Raw genomic sequence first — 27,834 nt, forward strand, 5'->3', positions numbered from 1 at the left:
TCCTCTCACTTCTGCTCAAATATCCTACCACTCACACATTTTCAGGGCTTACTGGCTGTGTTTAATGACATTCAGATGATATAAAGACTCCATTTCAAGGTTTCGCTCCGCTCAGGACCCAAATGAGACCTTGGCTGCGACTGTCGCATGGAGACCAACCAGCAAAAAAAAAAAAAAAAAAGAAGGGGCTGTGACTTATTTTGGGTGCTGAGCCATAGCTTAAGTAACCACTGTCATTGACAGCATTCAATAGGTCTATTTCCAAGTGTTTTAGTGGCTCAATTTTCACTGCCCCATTGCAAACAGATTGTGGGGTTAGAGCCAGGAAAATAGTCATAGGTTGAAGTTGCATCCAACCGTTTTAGAGTGCAGATCTTTTGATGAGGAGGGTCAAGCTCTTTAATGTGCTACTTCTGTCCACATAAATTATAAATTCAAAGGGCTTTGTTACTTTTTCAGTAAAAATGGCTGCACCAAGAAAGCGAAAACGGAGTGTTACAAAGCATTATAAACCTTTCTATGCTATTATATAGGCTGCTCGTCTTTATCTATCTTTGACTTGTGTCATTTCAGTGTAAAAAGAAGATGCACACACTATCACTAATGGGATCTCTTTGCACATTTATGTTGCCACAAATCACAGCTGCAACTGTTGCTGAAAATGTTCTCATGTGAGTGAGGCATAAGGCAATGCAGAGAAATTGTCAAAGACAATGGAAAACAGTGTATGGTTGACACAGGGATAAATATTCAGGGATTTCTGGTACTGTCCTCTGGGAACCAATCAGATTAGCTCCACGAGGCCAACTGTGACACTGTGGGAGGTATGTGGGGTTTTTGCACTCTCTATTTGTCTATATATGTGTGTGTGTGTGTGTCTGCAAATGCTGTGTGTGGGTGAATGTATGACTGGTTTTATCATCAGAGTTCTTATAATGCTCCTTTCTTGCTGCGATGTCGTCAACCCATCTACATTTGGCCAGTCACAACTTACCTCTAGCTACCACCATCATAATCATCATCTTATGTCATCAGTATCGTCTCAGACCCTGCATTCACCGAGGTGCCGCAGCTTTGCTGAGTTTGAGGTTACAGGGGAACAATGAATGATAGAGGAATCCTACAGCTTTACATGTGCAGATGTGAAAAAAAGCTAAGCGACTGAGTAAACTGCTGCCTCTGGTGGTGAAATATTTTCAACTGCACCTATGGGAATAAAGTGTTTTTAAACCCCAGTGTTGTTGAGGTCAGAGTGTCAGTCAGATGAAACACAGCAGAGGCCTATTTTTCAAGAAGTAGGGCTGTTTAGTTACTAGATAACTGAACATTATCATTAAATACCTTTGAAAGCCACGTCACGACTTGGGTAGCATGGTCCTGAGCCTGTCCTATCAAACTGATAGGTAGACCACTATAACAGACAGACTGCATCCATCAAGTGTTCGAAAGTAAGACAGTAAACCAATACACTTCTGTTCACTCCCTGAAAGTCACTGCTGATAAGATCTTGCACTAAATTGTGTAAGAAAAAGGAATAGTTCGTCAGAATTACCGATGAAGACGACAAACAAGCAAAACGAAGAAAGGATGGAAGGAATGAAGAGCAGGAATCATCATCAGCCGCACTGTCCACGGTTATATCTGCTGAAATGTATCAGAACGTAATCATATATGGAGAACTCTTCTACATTCTTTCCATTACAGGCTGTTAAGGGATGTCATGAACCTACAAACTATGTAAGGGTTAAGTGCTCTTGCATGGCTATTAAACTGTAACAAGTACATCTGCCAGGTGTGTGTGTGTCACTGCATGTGTCTGTGGCAAAGCAAAACGTACAGATTAGTTTTTCAACCTGAATCCCTGCACATTAAATGCAAATAAAACTGAAGGTGAGTATTCGTTTTTTCCGACCTCCCGAGTTTTGAGTTCAGGTTTTTCCATTACAAAGTTGATCAGAAGTGGCACACGCAAATGTGACACACTTTCTCTTATTCACACACACACACACACACACACACACACACACACACAAACCACAAGCCTTCAATAAAGCTATAAGTGCCTGTCCTTAAGCATTAAAACACACACACAGGCCCCCGGGATGAACAGAGGGAGGAGAAACGACACATCGGTCAGCTCAGTTCCAAAAGGTGACACAAGGCTGGACAGAAGGATTTTAAGGCTGAGTATAGAGAACAGAGTTTTTCTCTTATCATACATAATTTCGGTCATAATGACCATAAGTACAACCACTAACATGACATCCTGCAAACTCAGCATCATTCTCTCAGCATTCATCAGTTCTTCTTCATGGCATTTCTAAAAGGGTTGGTTTCACAGGGAACACAGCCCATTCAAAATTATAAACTGTTGGTTACTGGTGGTACAGTTTTTGCTAATTCTTGCTCATTGTCTTTTTCACACAGCATTTGCAATTTCAAGATGGCTACATTGTTGTTGAGACTATTCAGGCCCATCAAAATCAGACCAGATATGCAGATATTTTATTCAGCTGCACACAGAAAGTAACAAAAGGGGCATGGTATAAAACAGTTTGCTTAAAGCAAATGTTTATCAAAATATTGATATCAATCTTGCATCCTGTCAACATGTCTAAATCTCACTAATTCTCACATTGTACCTTCTATGTTTAACTGTTACAGAAAGAAACTTGAATTAGTGGTTTAGGTAAAAACACATGATGGGACTATTTTCGACAAACAACAGCCAGACTGTACACAGCATCACACAATCTTCTTGACACAGCGACGTTGCCATATTTGGCCCCATCATGCCTGTACAGAACATTATACCAAAACGTTTACTCACCGACCATAGCTGGCAACCTACATTATGACAGACAGAGCCAGCGTTAGCATTAACAGCTGTTTACTGACCAGTATAGAAGACATAGTGGTGCTCAGAGGGTGTAGTATAACCTCTTGTCAGCTAACAAGAGGTTACAATACACCGCTATAAAGTTAAAGATAGCATAAGTTCTTGTCAGGCAATAATCACCACCACAAGCCTCCAGCAAGAAACAATGTTAGATGGCAAAGAAAACTTATACAGCCCCTTTAAGAAACAGTAACGTCATGCAACTACACCTAATACCACAAATTGTCATTGTTGCATTTCTGTTTCTGTATATGTTAAATAAACCTGTAAATGTGTCAGTTACAGAGGTGATAGTTGTTTCTTTCACTTTGGATTGAGCCAGGCTAAGCATCTCCCCTGTCCACTGAGCCAAGCTAACCATCAACTCTGCTTCCATTACTTAACACACAGACATAAAAGTGATATCAATCTTCTCATCTAATGCTCAGGAAAAAAAGTAAATCAGCATATTTCCCAAAATGTTGAACGTTTCCTTTAACCTTCCTGAGTGACTGAAGAATGTATCTGCCTTTGTTCAAGGTGCTGATGCTGATGCATGCAGAGGAATGCACACAGAGATTTTGTTTAATTCTTGGGAAACAAAGTCCACAAAATAAACAGGTTTGAAGTTGACACAACTACAAAGTGGAAATCATCACATTGGCTGAACCACATGAAACAATAACTATTAAGTCATTCTCCTGCCCTCTTAAAATCCATAATATGTTGAGTCTGTTAATCGTTCCCTCACTGGGTAGGAACGTGCTGAAATGTGCTGACAATCAAAATAGCTTTTGGTTTATTTTCTCTCCTCATGGTTACCCTGCATACATGAGCATAAAACATGAAATGCAACTCATGGCAATGGCCTCAATACCCTGCCAAGCAATGACTCTGTGTGTGTGTGTGTGTGTGTGTGTGTGTGTGTGTGTGTGTGTGAGTGAGTGAGTGAGTGAGTGAGTGAGTGAGTGTGTGCACGCGCCTTTACCCTGTTGGGTTTCAGATTTATCTTGATTGTTTCCTTCCACATCTCTTCAAAAAGTTTTCATGTTTCTCGAGGGTGAAACTTTATGTCGACTGTGGTCTCGGGGTTTGGTTATTTTTGAAAGCAAATGCAGAGGAAATATCCCAAACATTTTAACAGCCTTTCTTCAAAGGACGTTGACTCTCTGTTGAATTTAATTAACAGACAGAATTGAGATTGGCCTTAAATAGCTTGGCTTTTTACTGTGCTTTTCATAACTAAAACATAAAACCACATTTAGTAGTCATCAAGTCTACGAATCGCCACCCTGGTTTATTTAAGTGCAAAATTAAGCAAAAATGGGAGAAATCTTTATAAACATGGCAGGACGTTTCTGGGACAAGCTTGACTTGACTGTAGGCGTTCACACCCAAGATGCGGCCTGTAGTTTTTAACAGCTTACATTGGAAAGATAAATATGGAAATTACACAGTTACGTTTAACACTACTATAATACAATGCTCATTTGAGCACAATGTAAGCAACTTTTTAAAGTGTTTTTGGCCATTTTAGGCTATATTAGATATAGAGAAAATGTAGGGGGATAGAAATGGTGACAACAACAACAGAAGTCCCTGGCTGGACTCGAATCAGAGACACTGTAATTACACTGTCAATGGCTTAAACCAAGGTCACCAGTGCCACTTTTAAAGACATACAAACAAATAAAATGGACAGTTTGAAGTAAAAACAGACTATTGCAACTTATGCTCATCAAAAGCAAACCATCACATTGTTGTCACCCTGTGAAAATTGCGTATGTTCAAGATGTCAACTTTTATGAGCTGCAAAAAACCGCTTTGTGTCAATGCATTGTTCAGATTACCCAGTGGGTTTTTAAATAATCTATTTAGCCTGAGAATTTTCTAACATATAACAGCAACAACTGAATCCTACCTGAATATATATTTTATTTTTTTCCATAATTATATTCTCAGTCCTATTATAACAGACCACATATTACACAAAAATAAGGCCAAGCTTGTGCATCTGTTTGACCTCCCATCTGTTCAGTATGAGAAAGAGCTCCCCCCTGAGGCCAGGCTCAGTACTGCAGAGCACTTCCCCTCAGACAAAAGACCAACCTCTGCTGTAAGGAGGAAAGCATGGAAGAAAGAAAGGGGGCAAGGAGTGATCCAGATTTGTAAGAGCAGAATGGATGCAGGTAAAGTGACAGCACTAGTCTGTGTGTGTGATGTCTTCATTGGTCCTCTGAAGCAAAGACCAAGCAGTGTGTGTGTGTGTGTGTGTGCGATGTCTTCATGCTTATCCCAGTGGGCTGTGGATTTTAACAGAGCATGGATCACAATTACTGTTCCTCAGAGGGAGAACAGCAGAAAGAGACCAGAAAGCTCTCTCTCTCTCACACACACACACACTCTCTCTCACACACACACACACACACACGCACACACACGCACACACATCTGCTTTGTTCCTTTGGTCCAGCAGCTGAAATTCCCATCAGAACTTTTACATCGTAAAGCCCCATCATCATCATCATTGCTGCCTCTCTTTGGTTTTCTCCTTTGTTCTTCAGTCTTTCTCTCCATTCCTTCATCCATAGGTCACACACTATTCTCTTACAATATGTATAAAACAGAACAAAACAGTGTTTACTTCCATTTTTAAAATGAAACTTATGGAGCCAACTCTCCACTGCAAATATAAGTTCGTGACAACAGAAAGTTTTCATCAGATTTGTGTGTGTGTGTGTGTGTGTGTGTGTGTGTAGGCCTCTGCAGTGAAAGCATCAGCTACTTTGAAGTTTGTCCCCTCAGGGCTCCATACAGGAACAAAGATGGTAAAAGTTTTATTCTTCTAAAACACTAAAAACACTGAAACTAATCTACACAACAGTATAAGTGTGTGAGTCTATGCGTGTGTCAAAGCCTTGGTAGAAGTTTTGCACATGGTTTTTCAGGATTGTCACAGAGGTGACAGCACTGATGGCTAAAGCAGAAGTCACATCAGTTACTGACACACGGACACACACACGAAATAAGCCACCTCTGAGGCAACATCTTGCCAGCTCATTACATTCACTTGGACACTGGCCTTTAACACATAGTACCACCTAGAGAGTGGTACAGCCCCCCAACACTGCAACATCCCCTCACATACACCAGATAACCAGCACGAGAGCCTCGTGTAAGTTCCCAAATACAACAAACCAAAAGGGTGAAGTGAGAAGAGAAAGGGGCAAATTGAAACATGCCACTAAAAGCACATTGCACTGCTGAAAGTGCATTACCACAATATTTTAATTGGTTTCAATCAAAGATTCTTTTTTTGATATCATATCAGTTGATTTCATGGGTTAAATGCATTTATAATGTGTTTAAATATAGTTAAAGCCTCCTTTTGAAACTGAAACTGTTTATTACCACAAACTAAAATAAGATGAAGCTATCGGCATTTGAGGGTCTTTGCGTATAGCATGGGTGTCCGCATAACATGCCACTGTCCTGAGTGAAAGGTCAAAGTTCACAGGTCAGGGTTAGGGCCCACTGACGTGCTGCTGACTGCTCCTTCAGCCAATCATCAATCAGATGTCATCATGGTGGCTGTAACTGCAGCGATTATCTCTGTCAGCAGTTGGTTGAAAGGAAGGGGTGTGTGTGTGTGTGTGTGTGTGTGTGTGTGTGTGTGTGTGTATGCATTCCATGTTCTGAAGTGGCATGACGGTCAGAGGTGAGCTGTATGTAGCCCCTCATCAGCTCTCCTTGGGGGGCTGGTCTCTGTCTCTCTCTCACACACACACACACACACACACACACACACACACACACACACACACACACTTGTTGACCACTTACTCTATTTAAGTGACACAAGTGAGTGCAAGGACAGAGTGCTGGTAACAGGCAAAGTATCCACACAGCAACACACAGACACAAACGCCTCCCTGCAGTCTGGCTGAGCAGTCTGCAGTGACAGGCTCAGCCTTTTGCTCAGGAGTAAAACATCAACAGTTTTACTTACAGATGCAGTTTTTGTCTTCACCACATCAACCACTCTCAGACTTGGTTCAATGTACAATATGAAGCTCTTTTTACATTATTCTACAACCTCATTTTGATTTTCCTGTCGTTGATATTATCTCCATCATAAATATGAAATAATGTTCTAATTACAGAATATATGTAGGGAAATACAGTTCACATGATTTTTTTTGTGCCTTATGATTATGGCCCCTTTCATGACTATAGCTATACTATGTTTTGTTTTGTGTGTTGTTTTCATAGTTGCACAAAACATTTAGATACTGAACTTCAATATGTAAACACAGGGGTGTGCGGTGCCTTTTACAGAAGTGAGCAGCCAACTCTCCTGCATCTTGCTACACTCTGCCCGGACATCTTCACTTTTCCCCTTCCTGGATGAACAAGTTTTATGACTATTGCTCTGAACTGACACACATATCAAATGTGCAAAAAATTGTGCTAAAAATCACTTCTATGGTAATCTTCAACATATTTACCATTATCTGACAATGCAGTGACAATCCATTTGTAAGCACTGTGGTGCTACAGAGAAGTCCCAGGCTACAAATCATATTCTCTAGATGTAAGGGAACATGTTTATTTTGTATAAACCCCAAAAAAAATCAGATCACAATTCTTAAAAATTTTCAGTGAATATAAAATGCAAAAACAATCTTTCCAACTGAAACCATGACTCGTATCGCAATATCTGCAATAATAATCGCAATATGACCCTCCTCTCCATGTATTTTATTTTCATTCAAAAAATGAAAATTATATTTTTTTAATTACCAAGCAGTCTAAAGTCTAAAGTGTCAGTGGTTGCTTTCAGTAAAAACAGTATTTCCATGTAGATGCCCTGGAGAGAAATGTCCACCTGCATCTTTTTGCACTCTCTCTGCTCTCTCATTCAATTGACTTTTGCTCACTTTTCCTCCTTTCATCCAGTATTTATACACACACACACACACACACACACACACACACTCCTCTAGCTCTCTCTCACACATACACAAAGAACACACACACATATAGGCTCCCGGCTCCCCTCTGCTCTGCTTTAAAGTCTTGCCTATCCAAACAGGAAAGTGGCCTCTGCCCCGGCAGCAGTTGAGGGCACAGCAGTGGAGATTTCATTAGTCACAGCTAACAGGCTAATTATCCGCTTCAGCGCACCTGTAAAACTTTAGTGTGTGTCAATCTCACACAATGACAGACATTGCATATAGGTGTGTGTGTGGGTGGGTTTGTGGACATGTGGGTCTGTGGGTGGGTGTGAACTGGTGGGTGTGCATATTTCTGTGTTAATATGTGAACTGTGTGTCAATCAGGCCTCTGTGGGCATGTGAGTATTTTATGTGCAACAGTATGACTGGAAATCAAAAGCCAAAGGCTATTTATTTTAAAGGTGCAGGAAACTCAAAATGAAATGAATTTGTAACTAAACAGGCGTTAATTGTGTTTGTGGTTTTGTCATCAGCCTCTAGAAAATGTCATCAATTACTGTTCACTGCTCCCATGTTGTTTTTTAACTTAAATTTTATCAACTTTATTTTGTAGTATGAAACTTGGTTTGAAAAAAAAAAAAAAACCAGTGCAGTGTTTTGTCTCACCAAAAAAAGTCCCAAAGAGGGAACATTTTTCTCAGACAAGACGAATAAGTGCTAAGAGAAACTTGTACATTTGGCTGTTTTTTTTTTCCACCATAAAAATCCAGTCAGCTCAGTCCAAATGACAAATAAAAGGGATATTTTTGTGCACTGCAGTTTTGGCCTGAACTTCAAACAAAAACAATCTGAGCTGGTAAATAATTTAGTGCAGGATGTGGCACAGTGGATCAGCAACATGTTAGTTTGTCTCCTGATTAACAGTGAATTTGCACCAATACTATGTTTGTTACCCACACGTGTTACAGTTTCAGGTGTAGCATTGTGCAGCTGTAGCGTGCTGACATTGTTAAATTGACGTGTCATTCTCTCTGCATCAAATACACACACAGTGAAATACAGAGCTTGTTTTATCGTTTGTGGGGCTACTGTTTTAATACAGTGCCATACAGTGAATAGCCTGACTGGAGTCGAGGCCATCAGAGAGAAGAAAAAAAATTAATTAGTTTCTACAATGTAATGCACATATTGGATGACACATACAATGATACCAATTTAGCTGAAATAAGCTAATACCTGCAGATCTACTGGCCCAGCCAGTTTATCAGTCAAGCTCTTTACAATGCATTAGCTGGTCTCAGTCCTCTGGTGTAGCCTAATGATACTCATTAGCATTTAATGCAAACTTTCAATTTGGATTCTTGTTAATTTAAACTCAGCAACATCGCTCTGCAGTACTTTCAGTTTAGATTGTAAAGGGTTAATCTGGCTTAGAGGTGTATTTTATAATCGGGATGTGAGATCCTTGGTTCAGCTTTACACTGTGTGTCATGTTTGCATAATACAATATGCACCTAAACTACACAGATTTATTTGCATGTAATCTAATCAAAATGACTGTAGCATACTGGGATCTGTTATTTGAAGTCCCCTCTAACCTTAAAATGCTTCATCAAATGTGTACCTACATACATATGAAGGAAACACAGGTCTGAATCATGTTTCTTTTATGTAAGGCGAGTTAATAAAACCAAGAACAAATTCTTATGGTGTGACTAGATGCCCTTTGACAGGCCTTTGCTTGGAAAAGAGGAAGAGGAGGAGAAGGAAAATAAAGGCAGGTTGCAATAATCAAATGCCCTTTTCCCCTGTTTGAGGGTTTAGGGTTTCTGAGTTTAAAATGGCCTAAAATAGAAAGATGAAGGAAAATGGGGGCCACCGATGTCTTTGAGGTTGAGGGAATTTCTCACCATTTTACTGCAAGCGCCAAAAACCCGCATCCTGCCCCATGAATAGAGCTGCAGACACACACACACAGACTCACACACTCAGACACCAGTACCCCCTGCCTGGCAGCTTCTTTGTAGCCATGTTGTGATTGTATCAGATGTGGAGCGATAGAGGTTAGAAGTATAGGGGTGTTGGTAGGGGGATGTGTGAATTTGTAATGTGCTTATCCTGGAACCGCAAAGACAGGAGATAGGGGCTCCAAAGCTGCGTTACACTCCCACACACTCTCTCACACACTCTCTCTCACACACACACACACACACACACACACACACGCTGTAGGGAGTGGAACTCTAGCTCCCTGAACTCCTTTCATCCTATTCAAGGTGGAAGTGAGTGCAGGGTTTCCTGGAGTCACAGCGAGATTCAGCACTCTCTATATCCTCTGCAAAACTTCTGCCTGCTCTCAGTGTGTGTGTGTGTGTGTGTGTGTGTGTGTGTGTGTGTTCATGTGGTTCAAAGGCTCAGAGTGCACAGTGCTGAGGTCAGAAATCAGTGTGTGATCTCTGAGGCTATATGTATAACACAGTTTGAATTATTGCATTAGCCAATATAGCACCTTTATTAAGGTGGCTCTGCAGAAGCAAGGGTGGAGAACAGGCGGAGGTTTAAGATTAACACTTCTGTACTGTACATGCGTTTCAGATTGAAGTCAGGATTTGAGTTATTCTGGACATTGTCGTCCCTCTGTACAAGACGACTAATGCAGGGTCTTTTACGATTACACCGTTGGGCCACCATGTGTGGAGGTGGAGGTCCTGGAAGGTCAGCAGAAGCTAAGGAACGAGCAGCAAATGGTGTCACTTCCCTGAATGCCAGGTTAGAGGTCAAAGGGGAGCCACACTGGACTGGTACTACAACATACCTACAGCACACTGCACTGGTATATAAAAGCAATGGTAGTTTGTCACGCTTATTTCCTTTTATATTAATCTACCAAAGAGCAGATGGTTTTATTTTCTCACCACCATTTTATAAGGAGGCCAATGAGTGCCACATTTATAGATTGTAAAACATCTGCTGTTATTTATTCAATCATCATCTAATCATTGGATGTAAAATAAATCATAAGAAAAAGTAAGAGTTTCACATCTAATTGCAGTCACATTCAATGAGGAGATCACCATGTCTTCTTGGGCTGGTAATCAGAAAATAAGGCTGATTAGTTACAGCTACAGCAGATGAAATAAGCCTTTAGAGCTCGGTTTCAGGTCAACTGATGGTAGGTCTCCAATTTATGGTCATAATTTAGGACTAAATATTAATGATGCTCATTTAGGCCAGATGAATAATTTTTGTTGCCACAACATTTCCTCAAACCTCCTAGAGTCATTTACCCTCATCCCATTGTTCATACTGGTCACTCACCTTTATGTGGTATAGATGGTATTATATTATATTTACCTTTTTATTTCACTCTTTACTCTGGTAAAGACTTAAAAAGAAACTTTTTTTGCCTCCCCCTCCTGCCACCAAAGTCTTTCTTTTATCCCTCAAACCCACTCCATCTGAAGCTCGACTTGTTGACTGTGGTGATTTTGTGTGTGCAGTGGACCATGACACACCCTTAGCCACGTATACTATACACCCCTAACATATGGGTGTGCCTCTAAAGCCGGGGGCACGCTACGTGACTGATCTCTTCACTGTTCAGATTTTAACAGCTTTCATTGCTGTTGTTTACTGGAGGTTCTTAACTTATGATGTGGCACAAACATGGTCACACATTACACAAAGCTTCACTCACAATTTAACCATCGGGGATCTCCAAACTGTACCCATCTGTCTCACAAAAAGAAAGCTGGACATGAGAAGCATGAGTCTGCACAAAAAAGTGCCAGACATTGAATATGGAGAGCAGATGGAGATGGATGGAGCATCAGGACTGTGAATGACTCAGTATCACACAATTTTAACTTAAGTTTTAATTAGGGCGTTGTGATGTGGGTGCAAAACAGTTAATGCTAATTACAGTCTTTGTCCCCTCTAAAAGACTACACATTTTTAAATTCTGCATTTCAACTATAGTTGTTGAGTATTTGATATTCTAGAGATTTTGGGTGGTGGATTGTTTTAAGGCACCTTTGCATTGGCTTTATCATTCAGCCATGGTGGCACAACACCCTGTCAGTGTATTTCAATATTTGTTCTCCCTTCCATTTACCATGTGTATTTTAATAATGTACAAGAGTGCGAATGCTTTTATTTACTATGTGCAGTTTAGAAATGTAACTTTTAATTGTGTTTTTAGTAGCATCAGAACTAATCTTACAGAGATGCAACAAATTATTGTATTGATACAGAATGACACTCATACAATATCCCTTCTGGGCTAGCCACTACTCAGCTAGTTTCTGTAACACACTGCAATTTCTCTTTTTTTTTTCTTTATATCTTTATATATCTTTATATATTTTTATTTAGATATTTTTTGGGCTTTTATGCCTTTATTCGATAGGACAGTGGAGACTGACAGGAAAGGGGCAGAGAGAGGGGAATGACATGCAGGAAAGAGTCGGGCCAGTCTGGAGTCAAACCAGTGACTCTCTTAAAAAGTGAAACATATTCTTGCTTTTTATTATCTATATTTTAAGATAAATAGGTATCAATTGAAGCACTTGCTATTAGAACCTGTCCCCTTTCTGTCAGAACTACAGACAGAAGAACTACAGCTCCCACTACATTTCTGCAGTGCTATAGATACAGCTACTCCCTTATCGGTGACATCCACCAACACTTTCCTCCAATGTCACCGTACCAATGTTTTAGCTGTAGTCTCTGCTGCCTCTCTGTCCATTCACATAACTCATCACTTCATGACTGGCCTCAGTTTGATATTTCACCTACTGCCATCTTAGACTTGTGGAAAATGGTGTGCATTATTGGCCATTAAAACACTGAATAACCTTACATCTTTTTGTAAGATCTCGGTTATGCAGCATGTTTTTTCAGGGCTGCATTGTTAAGCAGGATTTATACTTCTTCCAAACTGGAATGTCGAATGGTCAGACAGCATTAGAGCCACGCCATGATCGATCAGCTGTGCCGAGGTGAGAGACCAGGCATTTTATTTCTTTCTCCATCTTTCTTTTTTCATTGTTTACATAACTATTTGTGGCACTTTTAATATGAACAAGTGTAACAGTAGGAATGTCTTCCTGGAGAGATTGTCTGAAACTCTCCCCTCTCTCCATCACAGCCAGCTTTCACCCCACTTTTAAGTGTGGCCGTTCAGAACAGCTATAAACACACGTGATTACTGACGCAGTCAGACAACACGTCTTAACTACCTGAGACCATAAACCAGCCCTGAGTAATTTGTGTAACTACAGATGTCAATGAGATTTTGAATTATATTTTCTTATATCTACAACAAAATTCTCGGTCCCAGTTTCACTCCTATTATTGCACTACAGCTTAGAGTGGTACACAGCATGGTCACATGGGATGTTGACAGGCGTGCACACACAAACACACACCAAGATCAGAGGATTTCCGGCAGCTCAGTGAGGTTGTGGCTGTGTGAGGGTACCTCCTGGCACAATGCCTTAGCTGGACAGCTCGGCAGGGTACAGGAGAGTGTTTACACACTTGTACCACTACCACCACATGCACACACACATACACACCCACACACACCACTGCCGGCTCTGGCTCCTGTCCCCCTCTGCTTCTCCATATAATATATCAAAGCATCTTTGGGTGTCTATGGATCTCAGAAAATCCGCCCACACTTCCTCAGCCAACACACTCTCTTTATCTCTCTCTCTCTCTCTCTCTCACACACACACACACACACACACACACACACACACACACACACACACACACCATGTGTGGTGATGAAGGATGTTACCTCTCCTCTCCCCGGTCTCCAGCTGATGTACATACACCATTCCCGACAAAACACCTGGAATAACACCACAAACACATATACACACACTGGCACACGCGCACACACACAGAGGCTAGAGTCACTGCACTGCTGCTGTGCCAAAAAAAAAAAAACACACAGTTGAACTGTTGTGTTAGACATGACTGTGGTATCATTATGCTAATGAATGAAACAAGATACCTGCACTCTAGTGTAGCACTCTCTATTTACTGTACGACATTTCAACCAAAGTCCTCCTCATTAGGCAATTACCAAATAAACTCCCCTCACACTGTAGCTGTGGGTTTGTAGATTTTCGACCGGCATACCACGTCAGCAACTTTACTGACACGGAAAATTCTATCTTAATTGTATTTACGAGCTTACATTATTCATTTGACCTTAGTTTAACTTGCTCCCTAACATGACTGTTCTCTCTGCCAAATGGCAGACACAGTGCTTCAGAGGGTGACTGAGCTGGAGGACACGGTGGAACAAATGGCCTGAACCAGGCCAGCAAAAGAAAAAAAAAAAAGAGACGGCGAGAGACATAGAGAAATAAACAGAGTGTGGGTGTTTTACGTTGTGCATAAGAGTCTCTCTGGCAAGATGTAGAAAAGCACATATATCTGAATGTTTGCTCCCTGTGTGTCTGTGCACATGTAAGAAGGAGAGTGACAAAAGACACCTATCTATGATGATACAGTCTATCTCAGTTCACTTCCTGGTCAGGAGGAGGAGGAGGAGTAGGAGGAAGAGGAGCTGGAGGAATAAAAAGATAAGGGAAAAACAGTAGAGCCATTCATAGAGCATGTACCTCAGGGAATGTGGTGCTTTGTACAGAGTGGAACAGTGTGTGTGTCTGTGTGTGTCTGAGAAAGAGAGGGAGCAAAAGGAACTTCACAATCAACCACAAATCACAGAATAGGACCATGAATCAAATATATCAAAAAACGAAAGCCTATTTGATCTATATGTAGATACATACACAGTGGGCCATGCGTGTGGTCTCTTCTTCTCATCCTGTTCAGGAAGGAGAGGGACCCCTGTTTCCTTTGGCTCTGAACGCTCTGTTGTGACTACATTACAGCCCCTTCATTTCCACTCCCAACTACATATGTCTCCTAAACTAAACCGAGATGGTTCAGTAGGTATAGGCCCAACACCAGGGTCCATATGAACAGGGTTAAACCCAATGCCTTTCAGCAATCACCTCTGTCGCTTTTAAATGAAACCTGTTTAGGTTTTGGGAAACACATGGCAAATAGAAGACTATGCAAATGCACACTATACTGTAATGAAGTGTGTACGTGAACGGAGTGAAAAAAGAAAAAAAAAAAGATATGGTTAATTAGTAAAGTTTAGACTGTCTTTATGCTACGATAGGCTAATCAACTCTAGCTCTTCACTTCACACACAGACATGAGTGGTATCGATCTTCTCATCCAACTTCTAGAGAGAACGTAAATAAGTGTTGAAAATATTGAAACTATTTTCATAAAGAAAAAAAAAGGCCTTTTCAACACAATAACATCTTTGTCTGACATGATCACGTCAAACTAATATGATATATATACAGACATAAAGAGAAAGAGAGGAAACCTGGAGCAAATTTCTTCATGTTTACTCAAGATATACAGAGCCCAGTTCCCTCTGTCCCAGCTGAGCGCTGACAAATCCGCCAACCGCTTATCAAATTAAACCCCCATTAGCAGCATAAACACACAGTCTCACACACTCGCACAAACAACCTATTACCAGCACAAACATGCTAGTGCCTCACACATGTTTAGCTACCCTTCCTGCTCAGAGTGTGTCACAGGCCCTTCAGCCTGCACACAAAACATGTCTCCAGACCCAGGTGAACCGGTCTGTGTGTCATGAGCTGACCCATACAGCGTGAGCTCCTGACCTACGCCGTCGACTGTCAGCGCCTGTCTCCGTCCGTGTCTGGATGAATGCGCAGATTTAGCCCCACAACATCACAGCCGATGAGACATGGCACCCAGCATGGAGCCCAAAGTCTAATTCTTTCCATGCGCGCTTGTTAACATGTAGGATTTTCTTTGCAGCCACCGTAAAGCAGAGTGTGCAGGTAACACAGCCTCATGGAACTTCGCTCTGTCCAGCAGCTGCTAGAGGGATTTACCACAAAAGTAGTAATGTAAACCCTAAAAGAAAGACATCACCGTAAAAAGGACAATTTCATCTGTCTTCCTTCCTCTTCCCGTGCAGCCCCCAGGGGATGCCTGTCCGGTAGTGGAGGGTGAGAGATTCTGGGAAGTGGAGACTAAATGGAACACTTAATCTGCACTCCATCAGCATAAACCAATCATCAGGTGGTTTCAGGTAGACAGTGGTGTTTGGATGAACATGACTAGGTGCGTTTATGGGCCATGTCCAAGGAAAGGATGAAGGAGGGAAACCCAGGAGCGTCCTAGTGGTGGCAGCCAAAGACCCAAACTCAGGACATGTTACAAAGAACAGAGGAGGGGTAGAAATAAAGACAGTCTACACATCGTTTAACAATGTGGTCGATGCTCCCTCAGCGCATTTCACACAACCTGCATGCATCTCTCTGTCATACAGTTCAGCTAAATTACACTGACATGAAACGATTCACTCAAACATATCAGAAAGCACATCACGAATATGTCTTCCACACTTCCCCCTTATTAAAACTGATACAAGCAAGCAGGGTCTTGTCTCGGGGTCTTTGTAAATGCATTACCCATTTGCCAGTACTTCTTTCACACATCATCAGCAGTATGACTTATTTTGTAGGCCGGTGGAAATGGAGGTAACTCATACAATTGCTTCACCCTTTGACTCAGCATTTGGTCTTGTTTGTAAAAAGTTTATAGTCGTTTGCTGAAACAGGCTGAAGAGCCATTTTGCTGCTGGCGAAATGATTTCTGAAAGCAGACCCGCTTTTGGATCATATTCAGTATCCTAAGTGAAATTACATTACTTAACATTGCTTTTATAGTCTGGAGACTTTCCATGCTTACCACTGTAAAAAGCATCCAATCACCTCTATTTAAATATGCTTGCTCATAAAATGTGGATCAAGAAGCTATTTCCATTGTTTATTTGTGTGTTTCATAGAGATGCAGTGTACGGCTCTTAAATGTTTGCCCTGAAATTAATCCAAACAGAAACCCTATAGTTCTGCTTCTTTCTTTCCTCCTCCTCCTCCTCCTCCTCCTCTTCCTCCTCTCTGGAATTCTACTCTCTCTATTCTAATAAATCTGAAGGGGCCTTTTCCACTTTTACAGGAACAGCAACTCATTAAATGGTTGATTTCAGATGGCAGAGTGTGAATGTTTTGAGTTAACTTTATTGATCTGTGAGTGGGTCTGCGGGCCAGAGAGAAACGGACGTCCCCTTCGGCACATGGGCAGTAGATTTACACCTCCGCCATTTAAAGACACCTCTAAACCCAGATGGCCAGTGGCCCGCTCTCTCCTGTGCTGCACTGCAACTGACACCGTGGTCGTCTCTCCTGCACACATGCTCACATAAACACAGCAGAAATACCTCAGAAAAGGATGTTTTATTCACTTACCTGGATGAAAACACCTCTCTCCTGTAGGACTGTAGCAATGCTTAACTGCCTGGTAGTTCATGCCTGGTTTACGTCAGACTCCTTGGAGATTCAACTTTGGCTGCCTGTAACACATAAAGAGGTTGAGTGGCGGTCATACAGAACAAATTCAAATGAATAAATTTTCATTCAATTTTTAAATGATAATTGGTGGGGCTTTTCTGTTTTATTAGACATTGTATTTAAGAAAGATGGAGAAATTATGGAGCCCAGGGTGGTGGGAGTGTTGATAAACACCACAGGCCAAATTTTAGCCCATAACACAAAATTAATGGCATGCAGCTTAGTTCAATGAACCACAAGAGTGAAGCCAAATGATTTTTTTTTTGTTCTCTGACATGTTTTTGAAATATGGCAGTTCCTTCTCTCTGAGTTCTTCGAGCATGAACTAACAACAAGAACTCTGGGGAATACGATTGGCCTGAAAGAAGTCACAATCCAGCTTAAGTAAGGAGTCTTTGGTGTTTTAGATCCTCGTAGTTGCCCTCCCTTCACCGTATCACCCAGGGAGAGTTTGGTCTGTCTCCTATGTATGACATCACTCCATGTGTATGAGCCATTTCCCATAAACCTCTATGGTCCCTAGGGTTTCCCACCCATGAGATCAGGGAAGAGGCAGGGTGATTATGAAGAGGCAAGACGGCTTTTCATCAGCAATAAGTTCATTTTTATCTTGTCTGTTTTCCTTTAACCAGCGAACAGGCCCCTGAGAGAATCAAACATGCAGGACATCATTCATTTTGCAACCGTTTGTTACCAATTTATTAATTCAAACCTCATCTCTGTGTATCCTGTTAATCTGTTTAGACTCTCTCTTCCCTGTCTGTATTTGTCTCGCTCTCCCCCTCAGGGCTGAAAGCTGTGAGGCTGTAAGGTCCCTCTCTTCCCACAACTGCTCTCAATCGCCCCTGTGACTGCTCGGCTGTCAATCACTTCAACATCAGACCCACACTGAGTAGATCAAGCCTGTTGGCACACACACACACACACACATATATATGTTATACACACATACACACACACAAAAAAACAGGGTTTGTAGAGGGAGTGGAAAGATGAAGGGGGTCCTGTCAGCACCTGCTGGGCCTCACTGGAGAATCTGTGAAGACACAGATACACCCCCACACACAGACACACCGCAGGGCACTAGTTGTGAAGGTACCACTTTAATTTTCATCATATTTACTCAGCCTGCCTCTATGTTGCCTCCAACCTTGCTGTCCCACAGTGTCAGTATGAGCTGCCCTGCCCTTTAACCAAGGAAAGCACCGGGCAACTGAGAACCACGTTGCAAAACACGCATGTACAGAAATTACACACAGGAGTACGCATGTACAATGAGTAGAGTGAAGTCTGAGGTCATACAGTTTGTCAAACACACATATACCTACACACCAACATTTCAACACACACCTAAAGTCATCTATTTTCTATGAGGAACGCAATCTCACAGAAACACACAGACTCAATTGTCGAGGTTCCTTCTTATGAACGCAAAGCCTCTCAATTAATTTCATCTGTTTCTGTCCAAAACCACATTCTCACTCACACACACACACACACACACACACACACACACACACACACACACACACACACGTAACACATGCAGGCACAACGCATGCACACAAACATACACACAGTCCATTAGGCTCATGTGTTGGGCCCAAACCACGGCCCAGAGTGCTCTTTCATGGCTCCATCATTACATCAATAAGTCTTCACATTAATCTCAGCACAGCAGAGCACACAGGCTATTACCAGACCAGCCCTGCACCACAGAGGCTCACCCCGGACCAGACATGGGCAAAATAGTAGTCAAATATATTCTGGATACTTGAAAAACACATAAGGCGTGCTGGGTTTGTCTCGTTTTGCAAAGGATTTGTCCAGTTTTGAGGCTGGTTAAACGGCGGAGGATAAATTACATATACCTCTAGCAGTGCAAATGCATGAAAGCATATCTAGATATATTTGGCCACGTGTGCTCTGTAGAGCCCTCAAAAAGCCTCCTTAAAGAGTTTTTTTTTTCCTGTGTAGACTGCTGATTTAATACAGAGCACAAAATTATTTTTGAGGAGCTGGTTTCAATAGTGACTAACTACAATCTTTCGCCAAAGCCTTTTGAAATCTGTGTAATATAAGATCATACCCTCTTAATGAAGCTCCAGAGAGTAGTCTTAAAAAAAAAAAACATGGTAACTTTTCAGAGATTAGCTTACTCCATCACATTATTAAATCAGCCTTTGGTCTGCAGTTAAGAGCTCCTGTGAGAAAAAAAGGCTGCTTGGTTAATAATCACTAGGATGAGCTAAGGCAACTAAGCCGAGGCTGCCATCACAAACACAGCATCAATCAAAAAATTTACTTTTATGTGCAGTTCAATGAATATCAAGCTCAGATAGAGGGAAAGCGGGAGAAAGAGAAACAAGAAGAAAGAAAGGGAGTGGAAGTGAGAGGAGGGGTTCAACCCTCGTCTGTCTGGACAGGAAATGGGGTTCTTTAACCTTTGACCCAGGTCCACCATACAACAGTGAGTGTGTATGTGTGTTTATCCTCTTGCATATGCCTTAGAACAGGTTCTTTCAGACACTGGTTTGATGGACAGATGGTCCTTGTTGTCATGGCAGCCTGTGCAGGTGCGTATGTATGGGGTTTCCTGCCCCAAGGTGCAGGAGGGCGGTGGAGAGGGGTGGGGTGTTTATTATCCGCTGTGCCAACGGGCAGCAGACTCCGGCTGCTCCCAAGAGGTAAGAGGAATGACGGAGGGGAAGGAAAAGAGGGGGAGAACGAGGGACGGTGGGATGATTGGAGAAAAGGAAGAAGTGAGAGTGGTAAGCTGTAAAATTCTGGAGGAGCATCCACTTTTATCGCCCTGGATCTGTTCTTGGATGAAAAAAGCTGTGAAGTATGTTTTTCGCTCGTCTCTGATTCTCTGCCATAATAAAAGAATAAAAGAATATTGCCTCAGAAAACTCCACTGTTCCGGGAATGGCAGCCTCTGCTCAGATGACCTCAGATATTGTTCCGTTGTATTCTTTTATTCTCCTTTCAACATTTCGGACCGCAAATGTGAGATGGGAGAAGGGATGAGGGAGGGGGGATTGCAGCGTGGAGGGATTTGAGCGGTGGGGCCAAGGGTCACTGCTGGAGATTCTCCCCTGAAGGCAAGTCCGCTGCAAACGGGGTAATAATAAACGTTTGGCGTTTTGAGTTTCTGAACCCCACCACTGCGCCCCTCTGTCCTGAGTGCACCGGCTTCAGCTTCCGTACCCAACACACACTTAAAGTCAAAGTTAATATCAAAATCTTAACAGAAATGTGAAGTGTACAATGCTTAACAAAAACTGTCTTGTCTGAATTTTAAACACAATAAAAATATTTAGGATTCATCTTTTTATGTAGCAGTACAGGAAAAACTATTAATTAATATAGTCAGATTTCTTTTGGTAAACTGACTGGGTCACTATACGTATATGTAGATTTGTTAGCCTTCCTTCACTCTTGCAGGAAGGAGCAGCATTGTTATTGCCATGAATGTTTTTCAAAGCTCAGTTCAAAAACACTAATGAGTAAATGTCTTATGTGGAATCTAATCCACTTTATTTTTGCAACTTTAAACCAGAGGATTGTAACTTTAAATTAGTTAGGGATATACTGAAAACAAAAGTGATGTCGGTAAATTTTATAACAAACTTGATTTGCAATGCACAGCATCCAACATCTGCTTTAAAAAAGTATTTTCAATGTAATTATGCTTTGATTTAATTTCAGATGTCATTTAAATGGCTAAATGTGATATTTTTTCAAAGTAAAAATAAAAAATAAAAACATCCTAAATTTCCTGAAATGGGGCTTTGCTGAAAATGTAACTTAATTTAAAAAACAAAAAAAAAAAAAAAAAAAAACAGAATCAAATCTAAGAATAAATTAAATAACCCTGATCCACACACACAGATACGTCCCTGCACACACACACGCGGTTTGGCATAGGGGAAATATGTCTATACCACCGGTCTAATCCCAGGCCTCACTGCCTGGGTTGTTTGTTTTTGTGTTTACTCTGGAATGTCAGACATCCGAGGACACGGCAGAGAGGAAGGTCAAAACCAGCAGAGCTCCAAAGACTCAACAAACATTATTAAATTCTAATTTGTTATAAAAGGTTTGTGGAAAGTAGTGTAGAGAAACCATTAATGATTTCTCTGGTTATTTTCTTGTCCGTAAAGGTCTTTATGCACTGTGGGAGCATGTCCACTTTAGATCTAAAGTACACATACACTTGACGACTATGACACACACACAAAAACAGAAGGTCTGTAGGATCTCAAGCGTGCAGCATATCTTGCAAAGAAATTTGATTACAGGAAGTGTTACAGTGCCATAAAAAGTGGAACATGAAACTAAGACGTAACTGAGGAAGTGAGGGCTTAAAGGTATAAAAGAGTTTTAGTGAGACAGTGATAGGGTGACAAAGTGTGACCAGATGCTACTAAAGAGAAACATTTCTTATGAACGCACAGGCTGACAATGACAGAATTTGAACCCTTAAAGGAACAGAAGATAACGGAGATTATTCGCTTTTGGATCATTTACATTTTCAATAAAACGCATTTGTCAAAGGCAGAATTAACAGAAATAAAGAATTTTTAAAATGTGTTCGTGATGCATCGACAAATTACTACAAACAAAAAGAAAATCATGACAACAGGCTTTCACGAAACAGCGAACTGGTTATCTGAGAGAGCTGTTTGAGAAACAGGTATCTTATAAAATCACACTTTCCACTTCATGTGTCAGGAAAGCAGCCTGATCCATTGTTTGGAAGAGCGCAGATGGAGAAGTGAAAAGAGGGAACAAACAGGGACACGGTGCTGAAAGGGTTGTTAAGTCTGTGATAGGTCTTAGGCACTCAAAAAGACATGAGTCCCGCAGTAACGACGGACTTTGTGGGAAATATCGCTAGCCTCCATGAGGGGAACATGTGTTGTTGTGTGTGTGTGTGTGTGTGTGCCTCCGAGTGTGTGTATACGTATTTTTTCTGTGTGTGTGTGTGTGTGTGTGTGTGTGAATGCTGGGCACTCATTAGTGAAAAGCCTCAGTGCAGACTAGCTCCAGTTACAGTAGTAAACGCTGCCTTTGAACTTTTAATAGAGCCCTGAAACTCAACCAGGCCTTAAAAAACACAGATCTGCAGGAAAAGACAAAATGGAGAGAAAGAGGTGGAAATGGTCAAGATTAAACCACACAAATGTAACGAAAGGATGAAGAACTGGATTTAGAACTAGATCATTTAGGTCGTTTACTCATAAGCTGCATTACGAACGGGATCATTTAGGCCAAATAATCACGAGCCACAACACTGCGACTGCAACACTCAGTCACAAAACGTCATGATTTTTAAGTCAACACAGGCCAATAATGCTAATGAAGCACAACTTATATAAACACACACCTGCTGACTTGGCTGACAGACAAATATAGTAGCTTTCTGAAAGGGGCAGAAACGTGCCAAAGCGTAACTGGCATATGACGGATCTCGAAATGCTCTGTTTCTGCAACACACATACACACCTCATTATCATCATTTAGGGCACTGCTGAGCGCCGGCACCTGTGTGTGTGTGTGCCCGGACACCGTAATTAAAACATGCAGACCTTTCTGTGTGTGTTTAAGTGGGTAGGTATTTATCTGGGTGGGTGTCTGTGTTGCAGAATCTTCTGGCATGCATTGCAATAAACAGATGTTGAGCCTTTATGAGGTCTTTACAACAGGTTCAGCCCCAAGTGTTTCTGCGTGCCGTGTGTGTGTGTCTAGGCATATATAGGCCTAACATGGAAACCTCTCATCAGTGAACCATAAAACTGACCACAGAGGGACATGAGCAGGAAAGGTGCGGCATTCATCCTAAACGTTACAAGATATGTAATTATTTAAATAATGCGGTCATAACGCTGCAAGTCGCCAGAGTCACAAACAAGCTATTCTGATCTACACACACAAGAACAACGTTTAAACTAGTCACAGGAAAACTCTGGCAGCCATGTTAAGTGTCACATCTACATTTCCATTCATCAAAGCCAATCCGTAAAATCTTTTTTCACGGCACCCACGTCGACTTGTCATAGCAGGACAAGCACAGGTGTCACTAATTACATCATCGGTGGCTGTTTTTCATTTAATGGTCCTCGTCACGCCACTCAGCCAGCATGCACAATACCACAACCATGGAATTAGTACACATAAACACACAAAGCATTATCATTATTAATGCAATTAATTATACCTGCGTATTCCCTGCTATGACATGACAAAATATTAGCTGATGTTCACTGATGGGAGTAGAGAAGGATTGTGGACAGGACTGTTTATTTGGCTACGAGCTGTTTACAGAGACGGAGGCTGTGGAGCTGAGTGACAGCATGAGAAAATACCTCAGATAATATACTGACATGCAGAGAACTCGGCAGTGAACTGGCCTCCTTGCTCGTCTCTCAGGACCTATGAGCATCACTCCACAGCGGATGAGAGTGACTAATATTTCTGTTTCCAGGTTCACTTATTCACGATGTTTGATAAGATCCTGTTCAATAACATCTGAACATTGCTTTTATTTGCAGTCATTTTGCTAATCTGACTCTGAGTGTCACCATGTAAATTTTTGACTTACTCATTTTTAGTAATTACTTACAAATTACACCCTACCTGTGTGACATTTATTTGTGACATTGATTTTAATGGTTGTGTTTTGTTTGATTGCTTTCAGGTCAACAAAGCAAAATAAATAAATGCAATAAAACCCCATTTAGACCTCCATAAAATATAGAAAAATATTTTTTAACTGAATACATAAAACATGAAAAATTCAACTGACTTCTTTTGGGTTTCTGGTCAGAATTGTCAGAGCATTGGGAAGGTGGTCTTGATACCCCCGCATTTCTAAAACCCTGGTTATGGCCGGGACTACAGCTGAAAGAGAAGTCATGAGCCATGCTTGGAAAGATTTACTCATTCATGCTCCCTTCCTGCACGTACAAGGACAAACAAATGCAACTGGGACGGCATCATCTTTAGCGCAATTTGTCATTTTTTCCACACTAGATAACAACCCATCTGCATGCGGGGCAATAGTGCATAAATGTTATGAGCCTATTTTCTCTCCTGCTATCATTACACAGTTGTTCCAACTTCCCCTAAAACCATAAAAACAAACAATTAAGTATCAGCACAAGATAATGACAATGTGAGAGATAAATCCAAAAGAATAAGAGAGAAATCGTTACTCTAACCAAAGACCAAGAAGTTCCAGCTCAAGTTGCGAGCTGACTATAAGCTCATAAGTTCAAGAGTACCTCCTGCTGCTGAAACAATGATCACCACCTGAACCTGTTGTTAAACAGAGCTGAATACTGTTGCTTTTATAAGCAATAAAACTGTTCATCGGAAGAGTCTGGAGACGTAAACAATGAAAATCTCCATTTATTGTGTTTTCTCATTCTATCAGCATCTGTTTTTAACAGGGAGGGAGATTTGTGTAGGGAAATAAAAAATGAAACTTGACTTTTTCTTCCCCTTTTCACAATAAAGTCCTAGACAGATGACAGCTGTGGACACACAGAGTGCATGCTGCATGTTTTATCGCCTTCACCCATAAATAAAAAACGCAGAGTGGAAGAAATACAGTCAAAATATACGATTTATGGCAACGGGCACAGGGGGGAGTCTGGAGATTTCTTGGACAATATGAAAATAAAACTGCAATAAAACTGCACGGGCCTTGATTGTGGTCTATGGAGAGACATGGAGGGCCTCCAACACGGCTAACTTTATTACTTCATCTGAGAGAGCAAGAGAGAGGGAGAGACACATCAACAGATTCAGAGACCATTACAGTCAAATCTTTTTCCCTAAGTGGCCACAGTCTCCATCTGAGGACCCCCAGACCCTTTTCACCCAACATCCAGGCACACAGTGGTGGGCAAAACCTTTTCAGTTCAGTTTACCCAGCTTTTTTTTTACACAACCAACTGTTTTTTTGGTTTTCATAAATCTTTACAACATTATTTCATGGCAGGCATCACAGTAAGTACTATTAAACTGATGGTAGTTATATAAACACTGGGGGGGAAAAGAAGAATTAATGCTTTTAAGAGTAAAATGGATTCTTGTTTATGTAAGTGGTCAGTAACCTTATGATGATCACCAACTGAACAAATAATTTACCGCCATTTTCATTTACCACATCACAGTGCCCAAGTATGTTGCTCTAAGCATTTAAAATCAATCTGAGGGAGTCGTCTTTCTGGTCAGAGAGGTGGAGGGGGAGAAATGGAGACAGCATTTTTTAAGTGATTAGAGCAACAGATTGCTGGAAGATGGGTGAAAACAGCCTGATGCTTTGTAGGCCACTGAGGGAAAATGCTCTGGACTTCTATGGAGATTTAACAGAAAGGTTTTCCTTATCTTCATTATCCTCTCCAATATGAAAATAGCCTATTGTAGGGTGCTGCATCTTTCTTGGCCGGAGCCATGCATCAGATCTAGGGTTTCACAGAGCATACCGGGGGACCGGCGAAACCAGAGACAATAACAACAAATATGGCCTTGTATTTTTAGGTTGTGATTATAAAGCCCGTTTCACAGTTTAATACTCCAGGGAGACCAAACAAACTTCGCTGTTTAAAGGAACCAGCGTCCAGAATTGGATCAAATCTCTGCTGTTCCCAAATGTCTTGAAAAATAAAAGACAGCACATAATAGGTCTACAGTACACGAGGAGACTGCAGCGTACAATTTACCGTGCCAGATTCATAAGAGATACACCAAGTACAACATCTTCAACTTATGCACAGTAATATTTAATTCACCCTTTACCATACAGAAAACAAAAAACTAATTATAAATTTAAATTTAGTGCATTATAGATGCACTAAATTTAAATTGTTGATACAGTATGCTTTTTTTGTATCATGATTACTATTTCATTAGACTTTTATTCTGCCATTTATACCAGTATCCCACTGCGCAGGCTCATAAAACATCTGTTCAGTAATCCTGAAACACTGCTTTAAAATATATAAATAAAGGACAAGGAAATTAATATGCATTTACCCTTTTTTTTTTAGTAACTGATGATATCACAATGTGATAAAGTATAAGCCAGGTACAAGAATTATTATTCATATTTTTACCCTCCTTTCTTATCATTATCATTAATCATTATTATTATTATTCTCAATATGTTAGAAAGCTATATCCTAAATAATATTAATAATGGTGGTAATAATAATAATAATAATAATAATAATAATATGTTACTTCAAAAGTATCTCCACTTTTGGACTGAAGAAGACTGTTGTATCTAAAAGCCTGGACCCATCATTTCTTTATGTTGCGCCACTGTTTTACTGTTTTATTACTGTTATACTTTGCTGCCACCTGCTGAACAAACAGCGATGCTGACTAAATGGGACTTGCGCTATATTTTGTTCCCCTTTGCCTCAGCTTGGACATAAAGAGCGACAAAATCAGTGGAGACGGCGCAACAGGCATTTATAACAAGTGCTGCATAAGAAACAAAATGATGTTAGCTGGTCGATACATCTAGTGGTAAAACCTCTATACTTAAGTCCCCATCTCATCAAAACTATTTTATATTATTTATATATTTATATGAAAGCCTTTATAGTGCAGTGTGGGATGCTGCTGAATTGCTGAAGGAAACTTACTCCCTGCACACATCCTCTGGATATATTTGAACTAAAAGAGGTGTTATTTGCGATGAAAACAAACTGCTGCATGGTGTTGTGTCCTCTCTACACAATCTAATTGAACATTAACATGAACGAATGACGTTGATAGGTTATATCTTAAAAGGGCAGCATTCACCTGAAATTTCATCCTGAATGTCGGAGAAAAGATGTTTGGCGGCGGAACACGGCCAAGTGAGAAAATGAGGCTAACTTGGGCCATTTTGACACACTGTAAATAATGACGGTTTCACGCATGCGTAATGACTTGTGTGTGATTAGAATGATAAATCACAGGTGTGATAGGGAGAACCCAAATGCATTGTGTGCTTATTTGTGGAAAAAAAAATAAATACATTATCACATTACACACAGTCTGACTTTAAAATGCAGTTATATCTAGACACTTAATACAGATCCAATTTATATGACATTATGTTTAATTACTCCAAAATATCTATCCAAAAATATACCTGCACATGTAGGCTAATCCAGAAAAATGAAGATACAATAAGGTACCTCATATATTTCTTTTACAAGACTAAAGCTTAAAAAAAAATCCATGATAGAACCCCAAACTAACTAAACATGGTCCTTGGTTTAATTATCAAATTATTAAATACCAAAATCCAAATCTAAAAAGTAAATACATATTTTTAAAGAAGAGTCTCAACCCATAGAATGAATGGGAGATGGTCATGTACTAAAATAAATTCATGCTACCTGAAAGACAAACAAGATTAAACGTTTATATCAATCAAGAGTTTAATTTAAATCAAACGGCTCCACTGTTTTTTAGAGCAACAATCTAGCAGGTT

At 40.7% G+C, this 27,834-nt stretch overlaps 1 protein-coding gene across 2 annotated transcripts in view; it reads right to left on the reverse strand.

The window, feature by feature from the left end:
- The window catches only part of LOC139621832 (hormonally up-regulated neu tumor-associated kinase homolog), a 118,519-nt gene extending 91,275 nt beyond the window's left edge, over nt 1-27,244 (reverse strand). Inside the window, exons 1-2 of one of the 2 annotated variants that reach the window (XM_071478708.1) lie at nt 27,156-27,244; nt 17,229-17,332 (exon numbers count right to left, since the gene is read on the reverse strand). The gene's annotated coding sequence lies outside the window, so the exon portion shown is untranslated. Of the gene's footprint in view, nt 1-17,228; nt 17,333-18,042; nt 18,192-27,155 lie in introns of those variants that run through there. The other variant, XM_071478709.1, reaches the window with a different exon arrangement.
- Between the last annotated feature and the right edge of the window lie 590 nt (nt 27,245-27,834).

Source organism: Trachinotus anak, unplaced genomic scaffold (assembly GCF_046630095.1).
Source record: "Trachinotus anak isolate AG129_WGS33_773 ecotype Australia unplaced genomic scaffold, CSIRO_AGI_Tana_v1 ptg000005l, whole genome shotgun sequence".
Taxonomy (NCBI): Eukaryota; Metazoa; Chordata; class Actinopteri; order Carangiformes; family Carangidae; genus Trachinotus; species Trachinotus anak.